Consider the following 15,960-nt stretch of genomic DNA (forward strand, 5'->3'; position numbering starts at 1 on the left):
AAGATCAACTGCAGGCCTACTATTCCTCAAAATGTTCAGGATAAAAGATAAAAAAGACAATAGTAACAGACCAGAACCCTGCCCTCAGGAAGTTCCTCCACTTTCTATTATTACTGCTGCTGCTGCTGCTAAGTCGCTTCAGTTGTGTCCAACTCTGTGCGACCCCATAGACAGCAGCCCACCAGGCTACCCCGTCCCCAGGATTCTACAGGCAAGAACACTGGAGTGGGTTGCCATTTCCTTCTCCAATGCATGAAAGTGAAAAGTGAAAGCGAAGTCGATCAGTTGCGTCCGACTCTTAGTGACCCCATGGACTGCAGCCTACCAGGCTCCTCTGTCCATGGGAGTTTCCAGGCAAGAGTACTGGAGTGGGTTGCCATTGCCTTCTCCGACTTTCTATTATTACTGATGACTATTGACCGAGTGAGGAGGAGGCATTTCTTATGGGGCCACCCATAAGAAGCAAACGGAGAACTCTGACAGAGAATGAAAGGTTGCATTTTCCAAAGATGTGTGCCCCTCCCCCTTGCTCATCCTGTCCCAGGACTGACATTCCAGGGTGAGTTCATGTTCCTTCCCCATGAATCTGGGTGGGGCTGTGACTGCCGTAACCAATGGAGTATGAGGAGAGCAATATGGATCATAATAAAGTGAGGTCACACTTTATTAAAAAGAACCCAGTCCATGCCTGGTTCTCCTTCTCTGTAACCCAGACACCATGCAAGAGAAGCCCGATTCAGACCACTGGAAAGGAACTGAGGCCCCCAGGTGACAGCCAGCATCCTTGGCTAAACGCTGACAGAAGGATCTTGCAGATGAATGACCCCAGTCTCCAGGCATCCAGTCTCCCAGCTTCGACCCCAGACATCCTGGAGCACAGACAAGCCATGCACATCCCCCCTGCACTCCATCCAAACTTCTGATCCACACAACCCATAAAGGTAATGTTGACTAAAAAGATACACAACGTGTGTTTTTGATTAGTCACTAAGTCGTGTCTAACTCTTTGCAACCCCATGGACTGTAGCCTGCCAGGGTCCTCTGTCCATGAGATTCTCCAGGCAAGAATACTGAAGTGGGTTGCCATGCCCTCCTTTAGGGGATCTTCCCGACCCAGGTATTGAACCCATGTCTCCTGCATTGGCAGGCAGAGTCTTTACCACTGAGCCATTAGGAAAGCACAATGTGAGAGTTGTGAGTTAAGTTTTATTTGGGTCAAAATGAGGATGACAGCCTGGGAGACAGCACCTCAGATAGCTTTTAGAGACTGCTCCAAAGAGGCGGTGGGGAGAAATCAATATAAGATTTTGGTGAAGGGGGAGTTCAGTACAATGAAGCACTAATTTTACAAAAGGTATTCTGCTAGTCACCAGGAGCTGATGTCACCAGGAAGGGATTTAGTGCTTTTCTAGACAGAAGGAGCTGCGAGGATTGGGATCATGAAATACGTTCCTGAAAAATACAACTATCTAAAGACCTGTTCCACAAGTTTCCCTGGAGCACAGAGTGCCTCACTTTCTACCTTGAACTCTCTTCAGGGAGGGTCAGCAGCCACAGCAGCACAAAGAAAGTGAAGTCGCTCAGCCTCAGTCGTGTCCAACTCTTTGTGACCCCATGGAATGTAGCCTACCAGGCTCCTCTGTCCACGGGATTTTCCAGGTAATAGTACTGGAGTGGATTGCCATTTCCTTCTCCAGGGAATCTTCCTAACCTAGGGATCGAACCTGGGTCTCCCGCATTGTAGATAGACGCTTTACCGTCTGAGCCACCAGGGAAGTCACAGTAGCACAGGCAGATGGCAAATGCCCTTGTTGATGTTCAGTCGCTGGCAAATGCTCTTGGCAAGTGCCAGTTAGTAGTTGACAGTAACAAAGAGTGTCATGCCCGCTAAATCTTGGGGTAATCTTCTAGGCCATGTTAGATAATCAGATCATTTAGGACTAGCAGGAATGTTCAGTTCAATTCAGTTTCTCAGTCGTGTCCAACCCTTTGCAGCCCCATGGACTGCAGCATGCCAGGCTTCCCTGTCCATCACCAACTCCCAAAGCTTGCTCAAATTCATGTCCATTGAGTCGGTGATGCCATCCAACCATCTCATCCTCTGTCGGCTCCTTCTCCTCCTGCCTTCAATTTTTCCCAGCATCAGAGTCTTTTCTAATGAGTCAGCTCTTTGCATCAGGTGGCCAAATATGGGAGCTTCAGCATCAGTCCTTCTGAAGAATAGTCAAGATTGATTTCCTTTAGGATTGACTAGTTTGATCTCCTTCAAAGGGATTCAAGAGTCTTCTCCAACACCACAGTTCAAAAGCATCAATTCTTTGGTGCTCAGCTTTCTTTCTAGTCCAACTGTCACATCCATACATGACTACTGGAAAAACCATAACTTTGACTAGACAGACTATTGTTGGCAAAGTAATGTCTCTGCTTTTAAATATGCTGTTTAGGTTGGTCATAGATTTTCTTCCAAGAAGGAAGCATCTTTTAATTTCATGGCTGCAGTCACCATCTGCAGTGATTTTAGAGCCTGAATGGGCAATGTAGAAAAAAAATTTTTTTTAGTATTTATTTATTTGGCTGTGCTAGGTCTTAGTTGTGGCATGAGAGATCTTTGATCTTCCTTGCAGGATACAGGATCTTTAGTTTGTGGTATGTGGGATCAGTGATCAAATCTCGGCCCTCTGAGCAGCATAGAAATTGAAGGAGAAAGTGCCCTAGAGGAACTGAGTTAGTCAGATGGAATGGCGTTAAATGTGGAAAGCATTACTAGCCTTGACCACGTGGTTTCTAATTCTGTCCTGCTGTGAAATTGCTCCCTCAAAGGCCACCAACAAACTCCCAAATGACCAAACACCTCAGCCTTTTCTCCATACTCATTCTCCTTTGACTTCTTTCCTTGACTTCCCGTCAAAATATACAGTCAATTACCACATGGACGTGCTTCTCTACCCCTCTCCGCTTTGCTTTAGTCATTGATTCCTCTTCTCTCTCCCACCTTCCTACTAGGCTGTAACCAATTTGCTTCCCAAAGGCTTGCTCCTCTCTCTCTAACCTTGGCTCTCAAAGAGCTCACTCCTTGATGAACCACCACCTGTGTATAGAGTCTACCATGCCAGTATCTCCATAACTAGTCCTATTCATCAACTTTGCTGTGCTCAGTCACGTCCGATTCTTTGTGGCCCCATGGACTGTAGCCCACCAGGCTCCCCTCTACCCATGGAACTCTCCAGGCAGGAATACTGGAGTGGGTTGCCATTTCCTACTCCAGGGGAATCTTCCTGACCCAGGGATTGTCTCCTGCTTTGGCAGGCAGATTCTTTACCACCAGAGTCACCTGCGAAGCTCTATTCATCAACATGAACTCCTATCTTGTATTTCCAGTTTCCCTCTAGTCATGTGTCAACGCCTTATTTCTTTGCCCCCTTGAATCCAGCACATCCAAAGTGGACCCTCTGTAATGGATTGCTATCTGGGCCTCACCCAGATCCACTTTACCAGCTGGTCTACTCATCCCCAGGAACCAGGCTTGTTGTCTGATAATCCCACACAACTGTCTCCTTTTCTGGAGAGTTGACCTGGACCCAATGGTAGACAAGCCACTGCCCCCACTACACACTCTGGACCAACCTCCACCATTGACTACCTGATGTGTGGCTGCAGACCACCAGCCCCCTCCCCTCAAGGTGGTGGTGGCTCTGATGCAATTTGTGCCAGAGAATCTCCCTGTAGACTCAGGTTACGGCTTAACCCACATCCTTGCCTGGACTCTTCCCTTTGTCACTTCGTTCCCCTCACCCTTCTTCTCTTTCCCCTATCAGTCCTTTGGAGAAAATTTCCATGCCAGGCTCTGCCTCTAGGTGACCCAGCCTAATACATCTATGAATCCAGGTTCACTTGTTTACCTGTTTCTTGGCCACCCCACCCTGAAACTCTACCAGATTAGCCATCAATCCTAACATATGTTCTGGCAAGTGCCTCTCAGATGTATTTCTTCCTCCTCATTCCCACTGCCCCCACATAATCACCTCATACCTGGGTTGTGAAATTGGTCTCCTCTCCAACCTCCCTGCCCTTTCCTGTTTTTCCTCCCCCGCCCCGCCCCCCACCAACCGGACTCACACGTAAATGCCAGATTAAAATCTCTCAAATGCCTTTGATCGTGCAGCTCGCCTATCCCAAAGTTCACTGTGTCCTGTTTCTAATGGCGCTAGATAAAGATTCTTTTGTCTGCTTTCCTGGACCCTCACTGAGATCTCACTTTCACCTTGCTTATTTAACTTCATTTTCCAGTATTTCTAATCTTCTATTCCCGCTGGCGCCTTCAAAACTCCACAAAGCACACTTATTCCCATCACATCAGCGCCGCTCTCCCCTTTCTCCTATGCTTTCCTAAACCCTGCCCAGCAGTGGGAGGGCCAGCCAGCAGTCCCCCAGTATCCACCCTTCCCTTCCTCTCGGTTTCCAGCTGGGCACAGGGCTGCCTTGAGTAAATAAGATATATCCCAGCCTCCCTTTGGAGAAGGAAATGCCAACCCACTCCAGTATTCTTGCCTGGAGAATTCCATGGACAGAGAAGCCTGGCAGGCTACAGTCCATGGGGTCACAAAGTGTCGGACACAACTGAGTGACTAACACACAACCTCCCTTGCTGCTGGATATGGTTAAATAACTTTGCTTCAGCCTATTTCATATAAGCAGAAATTCTGTGCTTTACTTCTGTCAATGAATTTACAGAAAGGGATGTGTCTCTTTGCCCTTCTCTGTCCTACCAACTGGAATGTGGAGTTTGGGCAGCCATCTTAGATCATGAAGTAAAAAACCATGTATTCAAGACACAAGAGAACAAAATAGAGCTTCTAGCCAAGCCTGAACTGCCGATGTCAATCTAGACTTTGCTTCTGTCAGAGAAAATGAATTTATAGCTGCTGCTGCTAAGTCGCTTCAGTCATGTCCGACTCTGTGCGACCCCATAGACAGCAGCCCACCAGGCTCCCCCGTCCCCAGGATTCTCCAGGCAAGAACACTGGAGTGGGTTGCCATTTCCTTCTCCAATGCATGAAAGTGAAAAGTGAAAGCGAAGTCACTCAGTCGTGTCCGACTCTTAGCGACCCCATGGACTGCAGCCTTTCAAGCTCCTCCATCCATGGGATTTTCCAGGCAAGAGTACTGGAGTGGGGTGCCATTTCCTTCTCCAGAATTTATAGCTAGTAAACCACTATTCTAATTTTTTGTCACTCACAGCTGAACCTAATCCTAACTGACACACATACTCAACTTTTCTGTTAAAGTTAGCCATAATGAGTTTCTATGGTTCGAGAGCAAAGGAAACCAAACACCAAGCAAGGAAGGTAAACGCTTTGGAAAAGTTAAAGGAAGCTGAGGCAAAGTGCACAGGGCTTTAGAAAGATATTTCTAAACCACTACTGGCAGGGAAGTGGCGACGATTATGTAAGGAGAACCTAGGCAAGCCCATTCAGTATGCAGGCTGGATTTCTAGGCACTGCAGAAATTCTGAGCAGAGCTGACCTTGTATAGGTGAGTGTTTATAAGGTGGTTGAACTGTACTGTGGTTCTGCTCACATCTGGTGAAGGAAAGAAAACAGCGGATGCAGTGCTGTGCTGAGAAACATTTAACAACTGCCTGGAGGTTGGGGGGAGTCAAATTGGCTGCATTTCCAGTTTCCATGGTGTAAATATTCTCATCAAGGTCACCTAAAAGCTACCAATGTTATGGCAGTTGGCTCACAAAATTCATGAAAACATCACGATCTGCTCTTGTGAGCTGGTCTGAGCTGGTATGCGCTGGCTCCAGCACATGGGTGAGGGGCAGGGGAGTTAAAATGGCAATTCATGTAATTAACCTCACTAGGTGCCAGGCACTGTGAGAGGCATTTTACATGTATTATCTTCCTTAATCTTTTTACTTTTTAAAGGGGTTCCCTGGTGGCTCAGTGGTAAAGAATCTGCCTGTGAATGTGGGAGACAGGTTCGATCCCTGATACAGGAAGTCTTTTGGAGGAAGAAATGGCAACCCACTCCAGGATTCCTGCCTGGAAAATCCCATGGACAGAGGAGCCTGATGGGCTACAGTCTATGGGGTCGCAAAAGAGTCGGACATGACTCACCTACTAAACAACAAGTATCCTTTTACTCAACCCTAAGAGGTAAGGCCAAACTTCCCCAACCATCACTCTCTTGGGAGAAAAATTCCAGTAGAGGTATATTTATATTTATATATGTTTTCTACAACTCTGAAAGATACATTGGTCATTCCTATTGTGGATAATTAGAAAAAGTAGGAAACAAAGTTTAGGAAGGAAAAGTGGGGTAAAGTGGATGTTTTCTGGGTTTTGACAACGCAGCAATGACTTTCTCCTCCTCTTCTGACGATAGTCTTTGGATTCTTTGAGGGGAATTACCTGTGGGAAGTCCCATTGAGCTGTCAGTTAAGATGTCCTTTATTCCCTGGGCCCCTACCTAAACCAGACTAATCAGACTCTCTCCACCAGAGCTTTGAATGATGAACATGAAGGTGAGGAATGGAAAAAAAGAAAAAGAAAAAACTAGTTGTCATTCATTTCATCAGGTAGTGAGGGTGAGACTTGATTCCTGCAATGGAGTCCCAGGAGCTGCCCTGGTTCCTGTGTTCCCTGAGCCTGGCTCATTAGCCTTCCTTTGAGTCTGCGAGCTACTCAATATCCTCACAACATTCAGCTTTTCTAAGTTAGCCATAATGAGTTTCTGTGGCTTGAAACCAAAGCAAACCAAATGCTAAGGAAGAGGGCAGAGGCTTTAGAAAAATTGAAGGAACCTGAGAGCACAGGGCTTCAGAAAGACATTCCTAAATCACTACTGGCAGAGAAACAGTTACGATTATGTAAGGAGAATGTAGGCAAGCCCAGTCAGCTTGCAGGCTGGATTTCTATGCATTGTACACTGCAGAAATTCTGGGCAGAGCTGACCTTGTATAACTCTGAGCGTTAATAAGGCATTTGAGCTGTATCATCAGATGCTCGTCACTGGGTCATTAAGTAAAGGCAACTCAAACTATTTCACATCTAGAGTATCCAAGTTACTCTGTGTTTTTAGAATCACTGTGAAACACATGGGAGTATTTTTTTTTAATATGTTGATTATTTGGGTGGAGGACCAGTGACAAAACGCAGACCAGAAAGCACTCTTAGTCAGCGTTTTATCTTCTAGAAGGTAAGACGAGCTTAAAAATATCTCATTTAAAACTATTAGCAGTGAAGAGCCTGGCAGTTTCTGGTAGGGAAGCCAGGAGTTGTATTTGGGTTTGTGTGACTACCGGCATTTTTGCTAGTTCTACGCCCCAACCAAAATTTTCCCCATCACCCTTTCTTGCAATGATCTCATCCTGCTCTGAATTCCTAAAATGCTTGCTTTCTGTCTCAACATTCCATTCATTGGACATTCAACACTAATTTGCTGGGTCTTCATATGAGGAAAAGTACTTGTTAAGCTCTAATATACCAAATAAATAAATGTTAGTTATTATGTTATTGTGTCTGTGCATATATTAGTGTGTGTGTGTTGTGTGCTCACTCACGTCTGACTCTTTGAGACCCTTTGAACTGTAGCCGGCTGGGCTCCTTTGTCTCTGGGATTTTTCAGGCAAGAATACTGGAGTGGGTTGCCATTTCCTCCTCCAGGGAATCTTCCGGATGCAGGGATTGAAAGTGCATCTCTTGCGTCTCCTACATTGCAGGGAAATTCTTTACCACTGAGGCACCAGGGATGCCCATATTAGTTTGTACATATATAAAATATATACATATAAGTGTACACTGTACCTATATGTGTGTATATGTATGTATAGCTACAGTTTTATAGATATTACATGTTTGGCTCTTGTTTTCCCTTAACTAGACTATAAACTTCTGGAGGCCTGTTTTTCTACCTGTCTGCCTTCTGCTGCTCACAACTGGATCACATTTGACAATCTACTGACGACCTGAGTGCAGAGAATAGCCTCCATCATTTCTGTGACCCTTGGCCACATATCTCCACCGCCCTCCTGTGTCCTGGGCCACTTGTGGGAGGACTGGATGAGATAATGGGTGCAGAACACCCTGGATTGGTTGGTTCCATGTGGCCTGTGAGAGAAAGAACTCAACGGCTTAGTTCCCCCTTCAACCTCTTGTCTTCCCTTTCGCAGAAGTTTGGGTCATGTATGTGATCAGAAACACATTTCCCTTTTTCAATAATAGGTTTCTGAAGAAGTGGTTTCTAGACCTCTGAATGGGTGGTATGAGACATCATCTAAGGAGAACAGGCGGATGATGACGGCTTTAAAAGTACTGAAAGCAAATGAAAGCCATTCGCTATCAGTGAACGTTTTCACGGGGCGGCAGTTTTCCTTCTCTCCCTCCACTCGCCATCTAGCCTGGTGCTGTCCAATAGAACTCCGTGATGATGGAAATGCACTGTATCTGTGCTTCCCGATACAGTAACCAATGGCCACCTGAGCCTATTGTATGCTTGAAGTGTGGCTGATGTGAATGAGGAACTGAATTTTAAATTGTACTTAATTTTAATCAGTTGAAATTTAAATAGCCACATGCTACCATATGGGACAGCACAGGGCTAAATTAAGAGAACCTGGTTCTTTTTGTTCATTTATTCATTCATCATTCAACCAAAATCTTCTGAGTTCTGAGAATAAGTTAGGCATAGTACTCAGCCCCCACAGGGGCTTCAGTCTCTTATCTGGAAGAGCTCAACATTTGTTGGAGGAAACGATCTTTTGAGATGAACTTGAGACTTTCACGTGTCTTGTGGCTACACCACGTCCTCCTAAGAAAAGTAGCTGGAGATATCTTAGGCTTGGGTCACCCTGCGGATGTCCTTACCTCCCCTACTTCCCCTGCTGGGTTAGGATCTTTGACCCAGCTAGACACATCTCCCAAGGGCTGGCAAGAGGCCATCGTTGGCCAGAGGTGAGACTACCCAACACGGCTGCCCAACAAGGTTGTTCTACCTTGGGGCATGTGTGCATAGCCCATTCAGAGTTTGAAAGTGAGACCCAAGAAAGGAGGCAGACATGAGAGCAGCGTGAAACCTCAAAGACACAAGAGCCAGGGCAGTGAGCCAGGCGATCGTGTTAATAATGAGGACTGTTGAGAGGCAGGGAAGTGTAGAGTTTGGCTGCTTTGTCTCTGGAGCCAACTTCCTGGAACTCAATGCCAGCTCTAGCCCTCACAGCTGTGCAGTTTTTGTGCTGTCTCCTCGTCTATGAAATGGATATTGTAAAGGCCTTCTTCTGAGACTTATCACGAAAATTAGATGAACTAGAACATGAAACTGAACGTGAACATGGAACTGATTCTCCAGCTTCTACTCTCTGATCGATGTGGTACAATGCTGGATTGTGGGATGAGCTAAAGTAGAGTCTGAATCTAACTCCCACTAGGTAATCTTGAGAAAGTGAACTGCCTTATGGAACCTCTCAGTTTCTTCTACGGTAAAATGAGGAGACAGACAAGGATGACAGTGGGGGTTTGTGAAGGTTTAATGGATTGATTCCTCGGTAGTGTTCAGGACAGTGCCTGGGAAGCACTGGGGGGCCCAAACAGTGTGGGCCCACGTTCCTTTACACTCCATCCCAGGGAGTGCAAAGCCATGTGGCAGACACAGAGGCTGGGGAGAGCTACTGAACCACAGCGGGGTCTGGGAGGCCGGGAGGCAGGAGGTGCTCCTGGAGCTGCTTCAACAGCAGGGTGGCCCTCAAATCCACTGTGGCCTCCTGAGGACATGACAGGCATCTCAGGGCGCAGCGGGTTCTGGCCCATCCCTGTCCCCTGACGGAACCTGTGTGTGAACCTCTTCCCTGACAAGGAAAACATTTTGACTTGGCAGATCTGATGCAAGAACTTAAACCAGGGATGTTTTGATGTAGTTTCTTAGAACAGCCCTGTCAGACTGTAAAATGGCTAATGATGGCTATTTCTTTCTTTCTTTTTATTTATTTATTTTTTTTGCTGCACCCCACAGCATGTGGGACTTCTGTAATCAGGGGGACCAGGGATGAAACCCATGCCCCCTGGAGCGGCAGCATGGAATTTTAACTGCTGGACCACCAAGGAAGCTCAGCCATTTCTTATAAACTTAAATATATCCTGAGTTATACTACTCCTAGATATTTATTTAACAGAAATAAAAACACACATCCACAAAAAGAGTTGTATATGACTGACTGCTCATGGAAGTTTTATTTAGAATAGCCAAAACCAAGGGGGAAAAAACACACAAAAATGTCCATCAATGGTGAATGAATAAGCCAACTATATCATACTATGAAATACTATTCAGAAATCAAAAGGAAAGAACTACTGATTCAACCAAGAAAATGGATGAATCACTGAAATACTGAGCAAAAGAATCTAGACACAAAAGAGTGCCTACTGTAGTTTTATTTATATGACATTCTAGAACAGGCAAAACTACACTGCAGAACTCAGATCAGTGGTCACTAGAGGCTAGGAGTGAAGAAGGGTGTGAGGAACTTTCTGGGGCAATGGAAATATTCTATATCATGATGGTAGTGGCATTTATACAACTATATGAGTATGTCAAAACTCATAAAATTGCATTCCTAAAAAGGATAGATTTTACTGTAAAAGAAGCTATATTTCAATATGTTTTTGTTTACTTGGCAAGTTGTATCTGACTCTTTTGCAACTCCATGGACTGTAGCCTGCCAGGCTTCTCCATCCATGGGATTTTCCAGGCAAGAATACTGGAGTGGATTGCCATTTCCTTCTCCAGGGGATCTTCCTGACCCAGGGATGGAACACAGGTCTCCTGCATTGGCAGGTGGATTCTTTACCTCTGAGCCACCTGGGAAACCATATTTCAATATACCGGGCATTAAAAAAGAAAAAAGAAAATGTAGGGAATTCCCTGTAGGTCCAGTGGTCAGGATTTGGTGGTTCTATTGCAGGGGGTTCAGGGTTAATCCCTGGTTGAGAACTAAGATCCCCCATGACACACGCAGTGCTTCCCCCCAAAAAGTACTATAATCAAGCACTACCAAATTCTCTGTGAAAGGGTAGGAGTCATAGAGACAGGATGAGCACAATCCACAGGGATGGGCTGAGACTATCTTGTTTATAATTACTGATTTTATTTATTTGACTACACCAGGTCTTACTTGCAGCACTCGGGATCTTTGACCTTCGATGCAGCATATGGGGTCTTTAGTCATGGCATGGGAACTCTTAGTTGTGGCATGTGGGATCGAGTTCCCTGACAAGTGATCAAACCCAGGTCCTGCATTCGGAGCCCAGAGTCTTAGCTACATGACCACCAGGCAAGTCCCATTTTTACTGATTTGCTTTAAATGCTGACAATTTAATAACTTTAGAAGGCCTTGTCAAAAGGTCCCTGGCATCAAAATGGCTGCATCACAACGCAAGTGCACTTCTAAGCAGTCAGAAAGATCTACAGACAAATGTCTATAATATACTGTGTTCGATGCTTCAAGACATTTATATGAAAGTATTAATAGACGGACTGGTCTACACCAAGGAGTCACCAGTGGGGTTTTCTCAGGAGGATGGAGAGAAAACAGCACGTGTGAAGGGTCTAGTGGATAAGAGTCTGGCCTGAATGAGAAAAAGTACAAAATCGTATATAGTGCCCTAGCTCAGGGTGTAGGGAAAGCAGTGCGGGAGTTGAGAGAGAAGCCTGTGAAGCTGCCTGGATTCAGGATGGGAGGCCAGTGTCAGCCCCACCAGAGAGTCTGGAGACACTGAAGTCACCCACCCAGACAGTGAATTGGTCCAGTCCATCTTTTCATAAGAAAGCTCTGGAGAATGCACAGAAGATGGAATGCAGGGAGAGGAGTTAGAAGTGTTCTCTGCAGCCCGTCCTTGTCATCATTTCCATTGAAATGAAATGTGCCTTTCTGGTTGTGGACTTTCTGAATACCAAAAGTATTAGGTAAGTAGGTCTCAACCAGGGTACATCGGCCCTGAAGGTGGCTCAGCTGCCCAGTACTTTGGGACCCTCTGCTTTTCTCCTGAATTGGGGAACCCTAGGTCCCAAGCAACCTCTTCATTTGGACTCCCAGGGTTAGCATCAGTTGGTCTGTGTGGGAGCTGCAGCCATCACAGGAGCAAACCCAAGTAGTCATGGTCTGCAGCGGAGATCATCAGAGTCAAGGGAAGCAATGATATTTTCAGCCTCCCCTTGTGAGCAATCCCCTTCACTGTTGGGTGGTATTTCCAACCTGGGGAAACAAGTGACCAATGGTCTGGGAAGAGAAAGTGTCATAAAAGGGCCAGGGCCGCTGAGCCAGGATGACCGTAGCATGAGGCCCAGACACTCCGGGGAATCCATGAGGTGATGGAGAGAGAACATGAGGGAAAGCAGGGCTACCGGCCAGCCAGGCCCAGCTTCCTCTTTCATGAGCTCATGGTCAAAGCCAGGCCAGACCAGGGGGGTGCCAGCGATTGAGTGAGCTTGTTTTTTCCCTAACTTGGTTCTGAGTCACACAGGGCAACTTTCCTTCCCAGAAAACCGCCTCAAGGCTCACCCCCTGGCAGCCGGTCAAGCCCCAGTCCTAACACGCGATCCTCTGGGGCTGTAAACGGGATAGCCGGGAGCACCCGCCCCGCCCCGCGAGGCCTCTCTGGGCGGAGCGTGGGTCTCTCCCAACCTTCAAAGAAAAAGGGCCTATGGCCGCTGCTTTGGAGGCAGCAGGGAGGCACGGCTGAATTTTGAACCAGAGGAGACGCCAATGAATCACAGAGCTGCAGGGGAGGGAGGCCCCTAGGAGAGCCTTTAATCTTAAGTTCGACTTTACGAATCAACTCATGCGGTAAATACAGGGTGTCTGAAAAGGCAAGACAAAAAGGGGAATACTTTATTTATTGCACTTCCTGCCCGCCCCCCGCCATGATTATGTGGGTTAGTCGTTCGGTCACGTCGGACTCTTTCGGTCGTGTCGGACTCTGCGACCTCATGGATTGTAGCCTGCCAGGCTTCTCCATCCATGGGATTTTCCAAGCAAGAATACTGAAGTCGATTACCATTTCCTTCTCCAGGGTATCTTCCCGACCCAGGGGTTGAACCCGGGTCTCCTGCAATGGAGGCAGACTCTTTACCATCTGAGCCACCAGGGAAGCCCCCCATGATCATGGTTTGAGTTAAATCTCAATCATATACTCCAGTGCTGACACTGGAGCAGTGGACAGAGCAATATCCACATGAACAACTTTAGCATTAATGAGTGAAAGAACCCTGTGTTTCTAGCCTTTTCAGGCAGCCTGTATTTTTTTAAACTTCTATTTTGCATTGGGGTAAGCCAAACTGTGGTGTGGAAGAAGACTCTTGGGAGTCCTTTGGGCGAAAGATCAAATCAATCAGTTCTAAAGGAAATCAATATTCATTGGAAGGACTGATGCTGAAGCTGAAGCTCCAGTACCTTGACCACCTGATGGGAAGAACTGACTCCTTGGAAAAGACCCTGATGCTGGGAAAGAATGAGGGCAAGAGGAGAAGGGGACGACAGAGGATGAGATGGTTGCATGGCATCACTGACTCAATGGACTTGAGTTTGAGCAAACTCCAGGAAATAGTGAAGGACAGGGAAGCCTGGCATGCTGTAGTCCATGGGGTTACAAAGAGTCAGACAACTTAGAGACTGAACAACAACAAAGCCGATTAACAATGTTGTGATAGTTTCAGGGATTTGTATACATGTATCCATTCTCCCCCAAACTCCCCTCCCATCCAGGCAGCCTGTATTGATCTAGACACTGAAAACAGAATGATTAATAAGATGGATAAAGTCCTGCTCTCAAGGAGTTATAATCTGGTCGGAAGGAAATTGAGGCCAGAGAGAGGAGTCACAACCTTGGGGTCCTAGGAAGCCAGTGTTGGACCAGAACAGGGATGCTGGGTTCTTTTCCCAGCTCCCCACTCTGAGCAGCTTTTGGGGAGGTTTGGCTGAGTGGGACCGGGCTGGGCCAGGCCACGCTGGAATGCATCCAGGGCAGGGGATATCAAGGTGACCCTGGGGCTCCAGGCACCCCAGCCGTCCTTTTGCATCAGGGAAAACTGCCACGGCCTGATCTTGGCCCTCTTTAAGGCCCAAATGAAAGTCTTGGGGGTCATTTATTAAGTTGCTGGCTAGAACTCACCACTGCTCCCTACCACTACCATGCCTCTGGCAAGAACTGTTCTGGCTAGAATGTGTGTGTATGTGGGAAACAGGGGAAAGGTATTTACAGCCATGCTCATTGGCTGAACAAAAGCTAGGAATGCAGAAGGCTCTGTTTCTCTGGAGAAAAGGAAGAGGTACAAAACCTACTTGAAGTGGAGAGAGGGAGGGAAAGGTCAATGGAAAAAGAAGCTGTATCCTCTGATGATCTTGGTACCTGGAGGCTATTTTCCCATCCTGCTCTTCTGTTCCTGGGCTAGTTTATCACTGTCCATTTCAGCTCCAAAGCAGCCACTCTTCCCTTAATCATAACAACTTCCACATTGGAAAAAGCACCTACATTGTGCCTATTCATATTCTTAATCCTTGAAACAACCTTAAGGTCAACTGACCCATATTTCAGTTAAGAAAACATTGTCAGAGAAGTTAAGTAGCTGGCCCAGCACCTTGTAGTTAATAAGTAACAGAGCTGGAATTTAAACCCACTTTCTTCCAGTGCCACTAGACGATAACATACTGTTTTTGCTACCCCGTGTTTCCCTTCTATCTTAAACCCATCTTAAGTCAACAAATAGTTATTGAGCATCTACTAAATGCCATGAGCAGCTGAGAGCTTTCAGTTTTCATTTCCTGACCCCAGGACCCTGGATCCATCCCTCTCCCCTTGTTTCTCTTTCTCAGAAGCTCCCACTTCCAAATATCTATCTCCCTCTCTGCTGCCCATTCTGCTTCCTTCCCATTACCTTTGTCCCCTATCCTAGCTGGCGGTCCACAATGCAGCAGTATTCCAGTTGGGGCAGCAGGCATGACTCAATCTTATGTCACTCATAAAGGGTGAGGGGCACAGCTTTGCCATCCACCAACTGCACAATTATTTCTGATTCAATGGCAGGTCACCCTGAGCCACAGTTTAGCATCCCCCAACTCCCTCTTTGAAGAGGAAATGTAGGGGCCTCTGAAGAGACACAGATTTATAAACAGACACCTCTGGGGGTGTCTCCTCAAAGGAGATGGATTTAGGAATATTTATCAAGGGTTCCCTTAGTAAATTTATATTCCTTGTTGGTGGGAATGTAAATTGGTGCAGCCCACTATGGAAAACAGTATGCAGTTTCCTTAAAAAGCTGAAAATAGAATTGTATAATCCAGCAGTTCCACCCCTGGGTACATATCTGAAGAAAACAAGAAACAAGAACACTAATTTGAAAGGCTACATTCATTTCCATGTTCATAGCAGCCTTATTTACAATAGCCAAGATATGAAAGCCACCTCAGTGTTCATCAATAGATAAATGGAGGAAGATATGAGATATATATATATGTGTGTGTGTCTATATATATATATATATATATATATATACACACTTAGCCATATTACTTGGCCATAAAAAAGAATGAAATTTTACCATTTGCAACAATGTGGATAGACCTAGAGAGTACCATGCTCGCTGAAATAAGTCAGACAGAGAAAGAAAATACTCTGTTATCATTTATATGTGGGATATAAAAAATAAAACTTATGTATATAACAAAACAAACCAACTCACAGATGGGGAGAACCAACTAGTGGTTACCAATAGGGAGAGGGAAAGAGGGAGGGGCAAGATACGGGTATGGAATTAAGAGATATAAACTACTAGTTATAAATGACAAAGATGTATAGCACAGGCAAGCAGAGTCATTATTTTGTAAGAACTTTATTTTTTATTGTAATTTTTTTTTCGGTTGTGCCATGAAGCATATGGGATCTTAGTTCCCTGCGCAGGGATTGAACC

At 45.9% G+C, this 15,960-nt stretch overlaps 1 long non-coding RNA gene across 1 annotated transcript; it reads left to right on the top strand.

The window, feature by feature from the left end:
• The first annotated feature begins 5,451 nt into the window (after window positions 1-5,451).
• Window positions 5,452-8,240, top strand: LOC132343632 (uncharacterized). The gene is made up of 2 exons (XR_009492561.1): window positions 5,452-6,161; window positions 7,888-8,240. It is a non-coding gene; the product is annotated as an uncharacterized lncRNA (long non-coding RNA).
• The last annotated feature ends 7,720 nt before the right edge of the window (window positions 8,241-15,960 follow it).

Source organism: Bos taurus, chromosome 23 (assembly GCF_002263795.3).
Source record: "Bos taurus isolate L1 Dominette 01449 registration number 42190680 breed Hereford chromosome 23, ARS-UCD2.0, whole genome shotgun sequence".
Lineage (NCBI taxonomy): Eukaryota > Metazoa > Chordata > Mammalia > Artiodactyla > Bovidae > Bos > Bos taurus.